Here is a 17,711-nt window from a genome sequence, read left to right as displayed (position 1 = left end):
TATGTTCTTTTATCTCTGTGTTCTCTATACTTCTCTCCTCTCTTTCGTTCTTTGCCCTTCCTCTTTTCTGTTTCTCTCTCGGTTTCATTCTACAGGGTGTTCAGAAAGTTTGGAAGCAATGGGATTTTCTTTTTCTTTCTTTATGGAAATGGATAGGCAGGAGAGGGCCTGTGGAATGAGCTCCACGGTCACCCGACCTAAAACCACTAGACTTCGCCCTCTGGGGTATTCTGAAGGCACAGATGTATGCGGTGAAAATCAGAAATCTGGATCATCTTCGCGAACGTATTACTACAACCTGCGCGTTTTTGGACTTAGAAATGTTGCGCTAAATCCAGGGGAACATCGTCACATGTCTCCAGCTGTGTGTGGAAAATGATGGTGGACACGTCGAACATGTTTTGTACAGATATATTTTACTAAAACAAGTTTTAGTGAATTTTTAAAAAAAAATGCCCTTGCATCCAGACATTATGAACACCCTGTGTTTATTTCTATCGCCTTCTTTATGCCTCTGCGTTATTCTAGTTCTGGTACAAATTATTTTGAAAATCTGGGCTGGAGAGCGAGCTAATGTTATTTTTTACGGGGGCTCGAGCCACCTCGCCCCCATTTGGACAAATTCATCCGTGCTTGAAAATTTTATCTACGCTTCCTACGTGTATAAGATGTATTTGCCTTCAGGTTCAGGTCTTCCCAAAATAAAATCTCGGGTACGCCACTGGTGGATTGTGAAAGTTTACTTTTACATTAGCTTTCGCTATGATATGAATTAGAATTTTTAAAAATCGTGCACAACGGACAGTACTGTTGCTGTGAACTATGCATTCTGACCTAATTCCCGCAAACAGAAAACTCGCGGTTGAAAAAAACAGTAAAGAAATGACATCAGCGACGCTGGTTTGTGCTCTGCAGTGGACATAATTGTCACACAACGTTGCACAAGAGATAAATGTGACGGAATTATATCTGAGATTGTTGTATTTTCTTAAGGGTGGCAGATAATTGCCATTTTGAGGAGTTCCGAGGTGTCGACGGCCACCTACGTTGCGTAGAAATGCAACACTTACCACGATTTTTTTTCTTTTCCCAAAGGGTTTTTCTCAAGTCACTCGCCTCGGGCAATATCTTTGCTGCATTCAGCTGTAAGGTAACATGCCACCACAGACAATGGGAGGAGGTGGGACATTTCCATGCAAAGTTTGCAATGTAGCTACCGCGTTTTTGTCTCGCGTCACGAATTGTCCTCGAGGTTCCACGAGAAAGAAATGCTTCTGCCTACTGTTGAGGTTAATTTGTGGACAGTACGGGATTAATTTGTGTGGCATGACTTAATGCATTCTCTCAGCAGTAGAAACGAGACTTTTTAGAGATGCTTTCCTGTTAAGTGTCGTGTAGTTCAGTTATTTTGTTTCCCTTCAGAAACATGAAAATAACACTCTCACAAAAAATAATGTCGCTGTGCATAACATGCTGAGAATATAATGGGTTCTCCAGGGACTTTTGTAGAGATGAGTCAACACGGTTACAAGTAACAGTTACTTCTTTTGAGAAATTCTAACTGTATTAAGCTACTTTTAAAATTTAGTAGCTGTGTTTAGGCTAACGTTTTGCAATGAAAGTAACATTATCAACATTTACTTAACGACACTTAAATTTGTAACGTGAGTGGAAAACGTAAATTTGGCAACTCTATTTTCAAGCTATGTATCTTCTCTGGATGTTAAGGTGAAAGGCTTTTCGTGGAATCGCCTAAGGCAAGAAAGCTAGGATTTGTTGCATGCTAAATTTAGAACACCTGCAATTCGTTTGTGTTGTTGATGTTGAGGGTAGTAAGGAAACTGGAAAAATGAGATATTAAGTGAAATATAATTGGATAAACGCGTACGAAAAGTATAATAACTGAAAGAAGTTGGTAGCGCGTCGGACAATAAGTAATTACATGTGGACCGCTCGGGTGGATAAAGGCGGCCGGAGCGTGGTGGTGATAACGTCATCTCCGTACACACACACAAAGAGATCCCAAAAAATGTCAACTGTCACAAATATGTTGACTTCAGTAACACATTACAGTGCATAAAGTGCTAATGATGCATTTTTATGAATCAAAATACACAGAGACATACATCAATGAGTACTTTCATCATCTGCTGCTCTGTATGATGCACTAAAATGCATCGGTTGAGAAGATGAGACAAATAACTGATGCATAAAGAGTGCATCAACCTTGTTTTGATGCATTTCAAGTTCTGTATGCACAAAAGGCTAAGATCGTGGATATGTGGAACCCTATCTCCACATCTTCATATGCCTTTGTGGGTTTTTGAACTGTGCAAAGGGTAGTCTTGCCCATTACTAGGGACATTGAATTTTCGCGATGCGCGAAATGTGAAAAAAAAAATGCAATTTTGAACATTCTGCACGTAACTACACCCCCAGTGATGAAATATGCATGAGTTTTATTCACGAAGTAATGCGAAATGTGTGCTTTTCCACGAAATGAATGCTTTTTCGCGAAATAACCGTGAAATATCATCAAATTAAGTAGAAAACACGCAAAAACCGGCAATCGAGGTTGTGCGCGCAAACTGTCGATTTTTAACGAAACGTTTGCTTAAGTTTCCTACCACTTGCAGCTGAAGAACATTTTATCTTCGATCACATCAGGAATACGCTGCAAATTGGGATTTCCCATGCACATAATCTCAGTTCGAAAACTTCGCTCCCTGTCAAGCTGCATTCCCTTCTTCCCCCGAATATGCAATTTAGAAATGAAGTTATTTTGTCTTCTTTTTGGTTGGACAGCTAAGTACTTGTGTATGTGTACAGTATATACAAATGAAGTAGTTTATCAATTTATAGCTCTTTTGTATGTTGTTTCCTCTCATGATGAAAAAGTGTGCCAATTTTTTTTTCCACCACTCGTATATACCGCTGATCTAACATTTTATTTACCGCTCTCCTCAGTTTTTATTTACTATAAATTTGTCTCCCTACCCATTACTATCCCAATTAATGTAAATTTTAGTATATTTTCTCGTGTCTTTATCCAAAGTTTTAGTGTATCTTTCCTTAACTAACGGGTGTCCGAAAAGTCACGCAACCGAGACTTTAAAAGTACAAAACGTAGTAGAAACAAGAACCTTACACTGGGTATTGACTTCGTCTATGTAGTTATTTTTTAAACATTATACAAGAAAATGATTCTTTACATGAACATTCAGTAGGGGAAAAGTTACTAAGGTGTAAAAAAGTTTTTTGTACGAAGTAAAAAGAAACATGAATAAAAGACAGCTATGGAGTTACTTGTAATAATTTTCGATGCGTATGTCGATGGTCTGTGTGGGTGTTTATCGAAATACAAAGAGATCGAAAAATTTTCACGCATTGTAATGGATTCAATACGATTTTTGAGGTTAGTTCTAAAAACGTATGTTTTTTTTTATATATTCCGAGGAGTACTGGCAACATTGGTCCTGTCAGAGGGCAGCACCAGATGAGCCAGACATCTGGCTATGTTATTCAATGAAAGAAACAAAAACCTAACCTATCTATTGTGTTTGGGTAGTTATTAATGTCTAGAAATCCTGGATCTACTCAGGATGAGGCAAAAGAAGTAAGAATATATGAGTCGCAGAGGCCCAGTTATGCAGGAAAATACTAGAATTCTTGATAAGTTTTTATCTCGTTACAAAAAAATACGGGTAAAATTTAGTATATTAAAGTTAGATAAAATCATCAGTCAACCTTCTTGACAGCATTCTGCTTCCAGTCAGTAAAGAGAAGCATTGATTGATTGAGTTGGTGTTTTTAGTCCACTTCATACACAGTAAGGCTAATTGGGATTGGACCTACAGTTTAAAGTGGGATCCGAACCACTATATGCCTGCACCGGGCATCGAACCCGACACCCCTTGATTACAAGGCGACGGCGCTGCCGCTGCGCCATCGGGGAGGCCCAGTAAAGAGAAGCGTACGTACATGAAGTACCAAATACGGTCTTATCCAATCAAGACAACTATTTTTTTGACTTGTGAATCTCAAGGTTTCTGCTGCATCTTGTGCGATCATCATCCGAGGAACATCGAACCCTTCTGAAAAAGACGAAACAGGGACGAGGTGACTTTGAAAAACCACCTCACCGTAATCGTTCCGACAACATGGAACTATTTCGCGTAGGCTACGACAAAGGCGTAAGCAACTTCAAGACACCTTCACACCTTGCTACGTCACGTCAAGGTCACCTAGTCCTTTCGTTTTTTTGTCCCTGAAGTTCAAGGTGATCGTTGCATTTGACAGTTCTGGTGGTCGCGTGTCCAATATATACAAGGTGCACGGGGAATTGGTTAGGTCAACACTTAATACAGACCTTCAAGTAACTTCACAATGCTTTATCTTTGATGTTCTTGATTAACTTGCCACAAACTGTTCAAACAGCACAAGAGCTACAATAGGAAAATATTTTAATGCAGCGGTTGTGGAGAGTTGTGCAATTACGTACATGACACGTAAATTACGCGTAAAAACATAAAGTACGTAAAAAACTAGAATCAAACATAGAAATTAAAAGAAAACACCGGTTTTGCTATAGTTTTGGTTATGTATGGCAGTTGGCAGAAAACAAAGAGAGGCTTTTAAAAACTTTCCTTTCGAATTTGTATGTACTGTTAGTATATTGGAATTTGTGACGAATTTACCGAGTCAATCTGCTCGTAAATTACGTCACATGGTTCCTCCACTTCGAGCGAGAGAAAAAACAGGTGCTACCTTACTTGCTTCATACCTTGTCGGGCTTTTTACCTTTAAAATATTACTTTAAAGGTAAAAGGTAAAGTGAACCCCTGTGCTTAGCACCACGCCATGAAGGCGTATAGGGGGTGTGGGGGTAACGCCCCACGCTGTTATATTGGAATTTTACAAAGAAAAAAAAGTTATTAAAATGTTATGTTCACTACATAATTATACTAGTACGCGTTCATTCTGATTGTCCCATGAACAACAAACTTTCTCACTTTTTCCATTTCCAATCAGCAGTTTCTTTTTCAGTATAACGTATAACAATTAACAATCAACCTGTTTTTCTTTACAGTTACATATGCGTATGAAAACGTAATTTGAAGGTGTTTCTAAAACTTTGAAATCCAATCCAAATAAATTTTCGTTAATTGTTATGTTATAACTAGACCTCGGATTTTTAGATTCTAAACAGTGTGCTTTTAGGTTCCTAATAGGTTCTAAAAATCCTAAAATAGGTTCCAAAAATCCTAATTTAGGTTCTAAAAATTCTAAAATAGGTTGTAAAAATCCTAAAATAGGTTCTAAAAATCCAAAAATCCTAATTTAGGTTCTAAAAATTCTGAAATAGGTTGTAAAAATCCTAAAATAGGTTCTAAAAATCCTAAAATAGGTTCCAAAAATCCTAATTTAGGTTCTAAAAAAGGTTCTAAAAATCCTAAAATAGGTTCCAAAAATCCTAATTTAGGTTCTAAAAAAGGTTCTAAAAATCCTAAGATGGGTTCTAAAAATCCTAAAATAGGTTCCAAAAATCCTAATTTAGGTTCTAAAAAAGGTTCTAAAAATCCTAAGATGGGTTCTAAAAATCCTAAAATAGGTTCCAAAAATCCTAATTTAGGTTCTAAAAATTCTAAAATAGGTTGTAAAAATCCTAAAATAGGTTCTAAAAATCCTAAAATAGGTTCTAAAAATCCTAAAATAGGCTCCAAAAATCCTAATTTAGGTTCTAAAAATTCTAAAAGAGGTTGTAAAAATCCTAAAATAGGTTGTAAAAATTCTAAAATAGGTTGTAAAAATTCTAAAATAGGTTGTAAAAATCCTAAAATAGGTTGTAAAAATTCTAAAATAGGTTGTAAAAATTCTAAAATAGGTTGTAAAAATCCTAAAATAGGTTCTAAAAATCCTAAAATAGGCTCCAAAAATCCTAATTTAGGTTCTAAAAATTCTAAAAGAGGTTGTAAAAATCCTAAAATAGGTTCTAAAAATCCTAAAATAGGCTCCAAAAATCCTAAAATGGGTTCAAAAAATCCTATAATAGGTACTAAAAAATCCTAAAATAGGCTCTAAATATGCTAAAATAGGTTCGAAAAATCCTAAAATAGGTTCGAAAAATAAAAAATATATCCTAGTTAGGCTCGAAAAATCCTGAAGTAGGTTCAGAAAACCTAAAATAGTTCAAAATTCCCGAAATATGCTCATTAGGTATAGTCACTGACAATGAAAATGGTACGCCTATATCCTGAAATACGCACTATCTTGCATAACGTTATGTGTGTTGCCTAATCCTACGGCGATGGCAGAACATACCATTGGAAATTTGGTATTAAAATCCACTCTTCGCCGTATAGTTAGGAAACAATCTTTTTCCACAGTCAAATTCCGCAATTTTGTCTGTGAGGATCATCTTATATGACGAAAACAATCTTTCAACAAAAATATAGTCAGTGGTGCAACTTCAATGCTGAAATGTTAGCTTTGCAAGGCGTGAATGCTACAAAGCACGGAAGTGAAGCGAAAGTGAGCAAGACCACACAGATCAGACGACTTTGGATTGTACAGGTAACAGTGGCACCAGACATTTTGCTTTGTTTAGAGCTTTGAAAACTCACCATGGGCTTGGAGGAAGGGAAATCAACAGAGAGTATGTTTCAAACACGTTGAATTTTTTCGTGGCCAAACAAAGCAAATGCGTCTGTGTGACATAAAAATCCTGTAAAACCTTTAATAATATATAAAAACCTAAAATAGGTTCTAACAAGCAAAATAGGTTATTTTAGGCACTATAAAACTTAGTCAGTTTTTACGTTTTTTAACGAAACGCTGACATAACTTATTATTTCTTACATACCTGTAAAGGAAAAAATAGGTTAAAAACGTAAAATCCGAGGTCTAGTTATAACAAGTACTAGTGCAAGACGTTTATATCAAACACGTTTCAGAATGTTTAAAAGTATGTGAAAGAAGAATTCTATTTTAAAATATCTGTTAGTGAGGGTGACGGTTGTGTAAACAATCTTCAGAGAATAATTTTTGTGCTGAAATATGTAAGAAAATTAAAGTTTAAAATGTAATGTAATTAAAGTAGTTTTTATATTATAATTTAAGAAAGAAAATTATTATTTTTAAAATCTGCATAAAAAACTGGTTATCTACGCGAAGTAAATTACGCGTAACTTACGTAAAAAACGTAACGAGTACCCTGATGATGACAATGAAAATTACAGGCTCGTGAAGCGATCTGTCCGTCCCCCTACAAGTGTATTGTGCAGAAGCGAAAGGACATATACAAAACGTGTGTCCTTACTTTTGAACTGAACCGATGGCGACCTAGATACTAGACACGCTTGGCCCGTGGGAAGTTGTATGTCCAAAAATGGCACATGCAGCCAGAATCGAGTCGACAACACCTTAAGTAGCGAAAACCTGCCTTGGAACCTTTGATTTACGGTTGGGACTCCCGCGTAAATTTTGTTCCTGGACGTTTTGGCGCATTTATACCCTGCAGGCTCGCGCAGCGGTGTGTGGGGGCGGTTTTTACCTAAGGGGCGTAAAGGTTATTCCGTTTACTGTCTCATTATGTACATTGAGTAAAGGTTATTCCGTTTACTGTCTCATTATGTACATCGAATAAAGGTTATTCCGTTTACTGTCTCATTATGTACATTGAGTAAAGGTTATTCCGTTTACTGTCTCATTATGTACAATGAGTAAAGGTTATTCCGTTTACTGTCTCATTATGTACATTGAATAAAGGTTATTCCGTTTACTGTCTCATTATGTACATTGAGTAAAGGTTATTCCGTTTACTGTCTCATTATGTACAATGAGTAAAGGTTATTCCGTTTACTGTCTCATTATGTACATTGAATAAAGGTTATTCCGTTTACTGTCTCATTATGTACATTGAGTAAAGGTTATTCCGTTTACTGTCTCATTATGTACATTGAGTAAAGGTTATTCCGTTTACTGTCTCATTATGTACAATGAGTAAAGGTTATTCCGTTTACTGTCTCATTATGTACATTGAATAAAGGTTATTCCGTTTACTGTCTCATTATGTACATTGAGTAAAGGTTATTCCGTTTACTGTCTCATTATGTACATTGAGTAAAGGTTATTCCGTTTACTGTCTCATTATGTACAATGAGTAAAGGTTATTCCGTTTACTGTCTCATTATGTACATTGAATAAAGGTTATTCCGTTTACTGTCTCATTATGTACATTGAGTAAAGGTTATTCCGTTTACTGTCTCATTATGTACATTGAGTAAAGGTTATTCCGTTTACTGTCTCATTATGTACATTGAGTAAAGGTTATTCCGTTTACTGTTTCATTATGTACATTGAGTAAAGGTTATTCCGTTTACTGTCTCATTATGTACATTGAGTAAAGGTTATTCCGTTTACTGTTTCATTATGTACATTGAGTAAAGGTTATTCCGTTTACTGTCTCATTATGTACATTGAGTAAAGGTTATTCCGTTTACTGTCTCATTATGTACATTGAGTAAAGGTTATTCCGTTTAAAACTCTCCTTCGTTCCCAAAACTTGGGAGCTGTTAACCTTTGACGCAGACGCGGAGGGAATTTGCATAATGACATCAAAGTCACAGATTTCTGTATAAATGGGAGGCCGCAACAGCGGCAACGAAGGTACAGATAAAGAAGCTCCTCTGTGAAGGAACTTTCTGAAGTCTATAGAAGAGAATCTCCTAAATGCCTTCCGCTACTTAGACTCCTCCTTATAAATAAGATGAACGAATGTAATAGATGCTGTTCATGCTCCCTGAATTTATCCTTCATCAAAGTTGTGAGAAAAATAATATCTGCTGTCTTCTTTTTCACTCTTCACTGCAAACAAATTACACAAAATAGTTTACCTAATGTCAAGGGGGCTGACCTCAGTGGCAGGAGGTCTCAGCCCCCCCCCCCCTGGCCCCTGCCTGGCTACGCTTCAGGTACATAACCTTCTTCGATTACTATGTTTTAAGGTGAATTACCACAATCTTAACCATAAAACAACATGTATTTTATTTTTTTTGCCAAGGCTTATAATTCATATATAGCAAGATAAGTATTCAATAATTATTTTACTACCATTTCTAATATCACATATAAAGGTGATCAAACAAAAATTCTTCTAAGTAAATATGTTGTGTCTCTATCTATTTTGAAATATGTCAATGTTTATATTTAATTGTATTTTGTCCATTCATGTAGTTTTAGGGTATATTGTAAAATATTTTACTTATATGTTACTGTATGTCTTATCAAATATCTTGTGCCATGTAATTAAGGAGGCACGTAGTGGTTCGGATCCCACTATAAACTGTTGGCCCAGTAACGATTAGACTTACTGTGCATAAAGTGGACTTAAAACACCAAATCAATCAATCAAAATATCTTGTGTTTTATATTTCCATTTCTATGTAATCTATTCATGTAAAACTGCTGTAATAAGGTAGCCATGCTGTTCACAGCCGTATGAACGTGTTAAATAATAATAATAATAGGTAATATAATTTTATTATTATGCAAGAAATTTCATTTCATTAAACAATATCGATTCGTCAGGTATTCAATAGACGAAAATTGAATGGAGATATTGATGGCAAATTAAGTGCTACTTTTTTTTGTACAAAAGTATAATAGTGAAGCAGGAACACCAACATGATTTGTTTTCCAAAAGACCCTTACACAAATTACACACCTTGACACACGCATGCACATAATACTTCATGTACAGTCACCAGCAATAAATATTGGGCACTTAGGTCCTGAAATACTCGCTTCCTTGCAAGGCGTTATGTGTATTGCCTAACTCTACGGCGATAAGTAGAATGTAATTACAAATTTTCAATGGAAACTTTTTCTCCACCGCCGTAGAGATAGGCAACACACACAACGCCTAGCAAAAAAGCGAGCATTTCAGGACCTGGGTGTCCAATATTTATTGCTGGTGACTGTACAACTGAATTACTATTTCCGCATATTGCATAACTATATATAAATTAACGGTTTATAAGATAAAATATCTGAGCAGCATTGACAGGAATCAACTATTTCATTACAAAATTAAATAACATGACAAATGTGCACATTAACAAAAACTCCTAATGAAACGTTAAAACACCAACATGCAGTTTGAAACATTTTGCACTAATTTTATGCACAGGAACTAAAAATTATGGACTTACTTAAACTTCTGTAAGCGCAAAAGGCTTTAAAAATTAACCCAGACGGGGGCAATTAACCCCCTTCCCTCACTCTGTGGCGTCCATGTAGTGAAGTGAGTAATAAAAATACTATGTTTTACATTGTTTTAATGCAGACCTGAAGTTCCCAAACTGTGCTAAAAATGATTTAATTCATGCAACAAGTTGTGAAGCAGCGTGCACAGAAAAAAATACTGGTATTAAAATAGTTTTGGAAGTTACTGAAATTTTTGGAAGTTAAGAAAGAGAAAACTAAATATGTGCTTACAGGCCGAAACCAAGTGTTAGGTAATAATCAAAATCTAATTATTGATAACAACTTGTTTGAACCAGTCTCCAAATTCAAATACTTAGGAGTAATATTAACAAATGAAAATTATATTAAAGAGGAAATAAAAAGTAGGCTTAATTGAGGAAATGCATGTTACTTCTCTCTTCATAAACTTTTGTCTTCTCGTTTAATATCTAAGAAACTAAAAGTTAAAATATACAAAACAGTAATTTTGGCTGTAGTATTATATGGGTGTGAAACTTGGTCCCTTACATTGAAAGAGGAACATAAATTGAGAGTATTTGAAAATAAGATCCTTAGGAAAATCTTTGGACCTAAAAGGGATGAGGAGACAGGTGAGTGGAGAAGGTTACATAATTTAGAACTACATAATTTGTATTCATGTCCAGATATTATTAGAATGATTAAATCAAGAAGACTTAGGTGGGCAGGCCATGTGGCACGAATGGGAGAGTAGTTTACAGGATTCTTGTTGGGAAACCTGATGGTAAGAGACGTATAGGAAGGCCAAGACGAAGATGGAGGGACAACGTTGAGATGGACCTAAGGGAAATCGGTAGAGATGGAAAAGAGTATACAGATCTTGCTCAAGATAGGGCCAGATGGAAGGCCTGTGTTGCTGCAGCCATGAACCTTCGGGTTTAAGAAGGCTAGAGAGTTAGTTAGTTGGTATTAAAATAGTGCTGATTACAACCTTTTATCTGTGTTACTTGAACACCACTGTGATCAAAGTGTGGTATGGAAACACTGTATGTGTCGGTTTAACAAGTACGTATTAGTTACAGAGCGGAATGCATGTTCTGCACCTACACCCCTTCAGAACTCCACTAAACATTTATAACGCCGGCAAATCTCACAGACTGCACATGGAGAAACCAGACATACTTTGTATATTTAAAGCTCCAATTTTTAATGACTTTCCATGAGCAATAATAAGTTTAGATCAAAATTTAAGCTATTTAAAATTCCAGAAATAATTCGTGTTTTTTACAGGATAAATATCGACTAAAAATTTCAAAAATACAATTCGGTAAAAACAGCCAGAAATGCACATACGTGAGTTTTGCATAAAGGCAACGACAGTGCCGACCTCCGTGTCGGAGTGGTTATCACAGCGCGCTACCAAGCCAGGGATCCCGGGTTCGAATCCAGGCCTGGGTGTTCTTTGTGAGTGTTCCTTCATCAATTTAATCATATCATAACTCATCCTCATCTTCGCGATTAGCCAAAAGTGGCAGAAAGGCGAAGTAGAATAAACAAAATCAATCAATACAGTGGATTCTGCTCCTACGTAGAACGCAGCGATTTAATACCCACTTTTATATAATACCAGCTCCCTCCGAAAAGGAATCCTGTGACGTATGCAGAGATAACTTACATTGAAGCAGAATGTTTATAATATTTCAAGGTAATAGACACTAAAAATATAACAGCAAATAGCTTGTATCAGCAGAAACAAACAACATTTTACATTTATACAATATTCATTGGTTTTCTAAACGGGAAAATGTTTAACGTTTTCTATTCTACAACGTTCTGAAATTACAGAAACCTTACATGTGGTGATATTTGTCTCTCATAAAGCTAGCGAATATCAGTGTTAGAAATATACGAAAGCTTGCAAGGGCGGTACCAGAGTCTGGCAACTACGTATCTCTCTCACTTATGCACACACATATCTATTATGTACATATTGAGAGAGACAGAGAGAGATAGAGTGAGAGAGGAAGAAAGACAGAAGGAAAAAAATTAAGAGGAGGATTGCGCCTGAAAGTGACTGTGAGAGAGAAATAACAAAAGCAGGAAACAGACACAGTCCGAAAGACAGAAGAGGACACAGAAGGATAATAAGTGAGAGGCAGACAGACCGACAGACAGAGAGAGAGAGAGAGAGAGGGGGGGAACAAAAGGGTACAATACAAATAGACAGAGACAAGATAGAAAGAAGCAGAAGAAGAATGCATAGGCGTACGCACGGGAGGGCAAGCAAGGTAATGTTTAGGCAGATTTCAACGATAACAATGTTGCCCCTGAAAACAACACCACCTGAATTTGAAATTATCGACTTCTTACTTCTCCATCATAATAAATAGCGTAAGTGTGACTGAAATCAAATTACTCGTGTCAAATATATACTATTAGGTTGATATTCGTTTTCTAAGGGTGGTGTGTGTACTGTGTATGTGTGACCATCCTCCCCCCCCCCTTTTCCAGACGTCATGCATCCAAAGTATTATAGTTTCACCTACAAATTTATTGTTGAGGAATATTATCGCCGTTATTAAACGATATTTCTTAAAGAAAATTGAGTATTTTGAAACTTCAAAGCAACTACGGGGGGTACATTATTTCCTATCTAATTGAACTATCCCGCTTCGTTCTCTGGTAAAATTCTTGTTATTAACACTCTCACATGCTGCCTCTATGTTGCTGCATGTAAATATATAACTATCAATACAATATAACTAAAAATTTAAATGAAATGAGGTTTTTCTTTCCCGACTGAACTTTCATCACAGCTTTTGCCCCCCCCCCCCCTAATCGGAGGGTCTGCGCACGCCTATGGAAGAATGTACGAGAAAAATAGAGAGAAATAGAGAGAGAGAGAGAGAGAGAGAGAGGAGAAGAAAAAGTCTAAGGAACAGACAGAGACAAGATAGAAATAAGCAGAAGAAATATATGTGCGAGAGATAATCAGATAATTTGATTTGATTTTAGTCCACTTTTCCTGCAACGTTTAGCTAATCTGTAAGATGAGGATGATTGATAACATGATGAAGGAACGCTCACAAATAACGCCCATGCTCAGGGTGGGATTCGAACCCGGGACTCCTGACGTTGTAGCGTGATGCGCTAACCACTCCGCCATGGAGGTCGGTAGATAGGAAGAACAAGAGGGTACAATAGAAAGAGACAGAGGGAAGATAGATAGAAGAAGAAGATGTGCGAGAAACAGAGAGAACGAAAGCGTGAAATAAATAGATACCAAGAGAAAGAAAGACACAGGGGAATAAGTAAGTAGATGAGCGATAGGCAGTGGCGGCGATTGTGTTCCAAAACCGGGGGGGGGGGGGGCAAAGACATTATATTTTCCTTTGTAGATGAGGTTTAGCATAGTGCGGGGGCAAAGTGGGGGGCAACTGCCCCCTCCTAATTGCCACCACTGGCGATAGGTATTGAAAGAGAAGGGGGGGAACATGGCAGGGGCTAATTCTAGGATGTTCAGGGAAAAGGCACATGAGTCACAGAATGTCATTTTCTGTTACTTTCATCTAAGTCATCTGAATTAATTAAAGAAAATATTGTAAGTAAGTATAATTTTATGTTGGGCAAGTGTAAAGATTCTAAACAGTGATATCAAACATGTATACCATGTTTGTATTGATTGCTATAAAGAATAAACATTAAGAAAACTGCCTGCTGTTAAATTGCATTTTTTGGTCTTAAGTTCTTTTTCCCCCGAACAGCCTAGAACTGGGAATTAAACAAACAATCCATCCACACCGAAATGACTCTCACAATTTCATCCATACGTTGGGAGTCGAGAGTATACGGCAGTATACGGCGTATGCCCTCTGGTTAATCTTACTCATTAGCGTATACCTTCTGGTCACTGGCGTACGCAGGGGGTGGGGGCTGATGAGGCTGCAGCCCCCTCAGAAATTTTGAGAAAAAATAACAGTTCAGTAAAAATCAGAGTGGTAAATGCAACCTTCCCTTAAAATGATCCCCGATTGCAATTTTTCAGATTGGAAAGATCTAAATATACGAAACCCCTTGTTGTCTATACTGCTCCCCCTAGAAAGAAGGTATGTATTATCCAGCTTTACAATTCCAGCACCTCTCGAAAAAAAAACCTGCGTACGCCAGTGTTTCTGGTACAATATGTATACCATCTACTTTTGTTTCGCTTATATTTACAGTGTACTATGTGTAATTTGGCCATTACTCCAGACTCCAGTCAGCTTATTACGGTCAAATACTTATGGTTTCACGTGAGAGAAACATAATAATTTTGTATAAATGTGTGCAGTTAATTTTAGCAGAACTTTGTTACTTTGGTTTGTCTCTTTGTGCATGTCTTGAGTAATATGAGGTCTGTATTTTCTTATCAAAACCAATGTAGAGGTTTGACTTGACTTGAGATTTCGAGTATCGATGCGAAAGTCTCAATAATGTCATTGTTTCTCCAACAATTGGCGACGGACTATACATGTTCTTATCCTTTAACGCGACAATTGAGGTATGTTGTATGTAAGTTTTAAACACGGAAAGAACGGGACGGAACGAGAATCTTTGCTTTTTGTGTCCATTCCTTTCGCTTTCTTGCATAAGTATTTTTCCAAGTTTTAAATTTTAATGTAATTAGAATTACAGTAAAACCTCGTTAATCCGGACTCCGATAAGCTGGACTTCGCTTAATCCGGACAGACAAAAAAGGGGGGGCAGAATGCAAGGTTTCAAATGTGGCTAGAAGTCAACAAGAGAACTTCCCAAAGAAAAGGCAGTCAACCACTGATGAAATTCTGTTTCCCGTAGACTTTGTACTGTACTGTATAGAGTATTTAGGCCTATGCCCTTTAAATACACAATAATAAACTTCTTTTGTTGCTAAAACGGAGTTTTAATGCACTTCCTACTGTTCTTTTAGGTTATTTCAGTTAATCCGGGCTTTCGGTAAACCGTTCAACTTATCCCCCCATTGGTCCGGATTAACGAGGTGTTACTGTAGTTTAATAATACTGCCGTTAACAATCTGCTATTAATTTACAAAAGCATTTTTTAGAAGCTAATTGATTTCATCTATATACTTGGAAACATAATCCAATTGGCGTTGTACAAACAAAACTTAGCGTGTACCTTGTGAAAATGTTGGAACTACAGCACTGTCCATATGTACCACAAAACCAATGCATGTGTTATTTAATGTATTTTCAGCTGCTACAAATACTGTATCTTCTCTCTTTCATTCAGGTATGGAGAAACTTGAAAAAAGCATTTCGTACTTACATCAGCTACTGCGGATGCTTAGTCTTCCCGTGGCACGCGCTGACTGTCGTCGACTGACTCCACTCGCTCGTGTGCTCTCGCTTCTAAAAAACTCGTCCGCGCCTGCGCTCACCGTCGTTCCGCGCACAACAGTTTCCTGCGAAGAACTACAACACGCTCGGCCGAATCGCGGTCTTCAAAGAGTCCAAGAATGTTCCAGATACGAGAGGTTGTCGGATCATCTAGGTGTGACGTACCTGTGACGTGAAGGGTGGTGCCTGTGTGCGGAGGACACCCACTTGTCGCGCCCACCCTTCGTTTCGGCATCCTGGAAGATGCAATGGTATCGTTTCCGCGAGGGTCCAGCGAGTGAAGAGACCGACTTATCCTTTTATGTGTGACATAGTTGCCAGAACTGCACATGGATGACCCTTCCTTATATATTTTTTTTTATGATACATCAACAAACCTAGTTTGGAAATGTTATTTTCCAAAAATTATCCATTAGTACATTAGTACCAAATCAAGGTTGATGCATCAATTGACATGATTAATCTTGCCAATGTGGTTTATCTTATAAAGTTCCTCCAGTGGCGTGCCCAAGCGAGATTGGGAGGGTCATACTTCCCTCCCCACTTTGGCCCACTATTCCTAAAAAAAGAACGTCAAATGCAGGACAAATAAACAACAGATAAAGTTATTTGATTCATATTAATATTCGTGCCATTTTGAACATCTTCTATACAACCAGAAAAATGTTGATTTCCATTTGTGAATTACATGCAGGTGAATACATGAGGATCTTTCAACTGTGTTAGAAAATATGAAAATTCCCAAATAAGATTTTCGTTCCTTATTCAAGTACAGATGTTCTACATACCTAATCATAATATAAATATTATTACATTTAATTTATGTATAATTTATATATTTAATTTATATGGCCTATTTCTAAGAGCAATAAGCAGAACATGTTGAAGATTAAAACTGAGAATTATGGGAGTCTAATGAAAGTTTCAAAATTATTGTATCTTTTCAATTCCGATGCGCCACAGGCAAAACATTCATTATATTTAATAACAAAATTGGGTGTGTTAAAGAAATATAAAGATTTTATGTATCAAAGTGGCAACTTTTACTTATATCCAATAACTTAATTCGATTTTGTTTACTTACATTGAATTTTGACGCTAATTTACATTGTTTCGTGTAAAATAATATTTTCATATGATATCATTAATCAAACCATTTCACTATTTTTGATTGAAATATTTGAACACAATTTTTATATAGGAAGTACTCTTTTAAGAACATGGTTTGAGTAGTTTGGATATTGTCAAGTACGTCAAAAAAATCAAAAAGTCAGGAAAAATCAGATTTGTTAGCAAAAGCGTTCTATAAACTTGTAATAGACCGTGCATAGTCATTGATTGATTGATTTGCTATATTTTACTTCGTTTTTTGTGCCATTTTTGGTTAATTTGCGAACCCCTGGCGTTGTAGCGCGATGTGCTAACCACTCCGCAACGGGGGTCGGCCCGTACGTAGTCAATTATTAATATTTTATTTGCCGCTGAGTGACGGGCGTTGACCCCTCCCTAGGACTGGCTCTGTCACGCCAAACGTCACTCACTCACTCACTCTCTAGCCCTCTTAAACTCGAAGGTTTATGGCTGCAGCAACGCAAGCATTCTATCTGCACCTATCGAGGGCAAGATCAATCCAATCTTTTCCATCCCTACCGATTTCCTTCAGATCCATCTCAACGTTATCCCTCCATCTTCGTTAGACTTCCTACAGGTCTCTTACCATCAGGTTTCCAACAGCAACCCTGTAAATTCTTCTTCCCTCTCCCATCTTCTTGATTTAATTATTCTAATAATATCCGGACATATCCGTGTAAAGAATAACACTTGAGATAATTGACTCCACAGTATTCATTTGTAATTGTTAGAAGTTTATATAATTTCTTCATTATATATTTTTTGACTTGTAAACACTGATAATATTATCAGATATGTTGTGATGGTGTAGACACATGATCATCATACATACAGCTGTTGCTGTTGTTGAGTTAGTGTTTTTAAGTCCACTTTATACACAGTAAGGCTAATCGGGACTAGACCTACAGTTTAAAGTGGGATCCGAACCACTTGTGCCTCCACCGGGTATCGAACCCGGGACCCCTTGATTACAAGGTA

General features: G+C 36.9%; 2 protein-coding genes across 4 annotated transcripts in view; one reads left to right on the top strand and one right to left on the bottom strand.

The window, feature by feature from the left end:
• The window catches only part of LOC145993770 (uncharacterized), a 97,277-nt gene that overhangs the window by 2,765 nt on the left and 76,801 nt on the right, over nucleotides 1-17,711 (top strand). The gene's annotated exons all lie outside the window — the stretch shown is intronic.
• LOC145993771 (ciliary microtubule associated protein 1A-like) overlaps nucleotides 1-17,711 on the bottom strand; it is a 48,664-nt gene that overhangs the window by 28,979 nt on the left and 1,974 nt on the right. Inside the window, exon 1 of one of the 3 annotated variants that reach the window (XM_083129549.1) lies at nucleotides 15,532-15,704. The exons of 1 other annotated variant lie outside the window; for it this stretch is intronic. The gene's annotated coding sequence lies outside the window, so the exon portion shown is untranslated. Of the gene's footprint in view, nucleotides 1-15,531; nucleotides 15,705-17,711 lie in introns of those variants that run through there. One more of the 3 variants, XM_083129547.1, reaches the window with a different exon arrangement.

This window comes from Lepisma saccharinum, chromosome 10 (genome assembly GCF_977018435.1).
Source record: "Lepisma saccharinum chromosome 10, izLepSacc3.1, whole genome shotgun sequence".
Taxonomy (NCBI): Eukaryota; Metazoa; Arthropoda; class Insecta; order Zygentoma; family Lepismatidae; genus Lepisma; species Lepisma saccharinum.
Note: the sequence above shows the minus strand (reverse complement) of the source record. Positions and strands in the feature narration are given on the sequence as shown.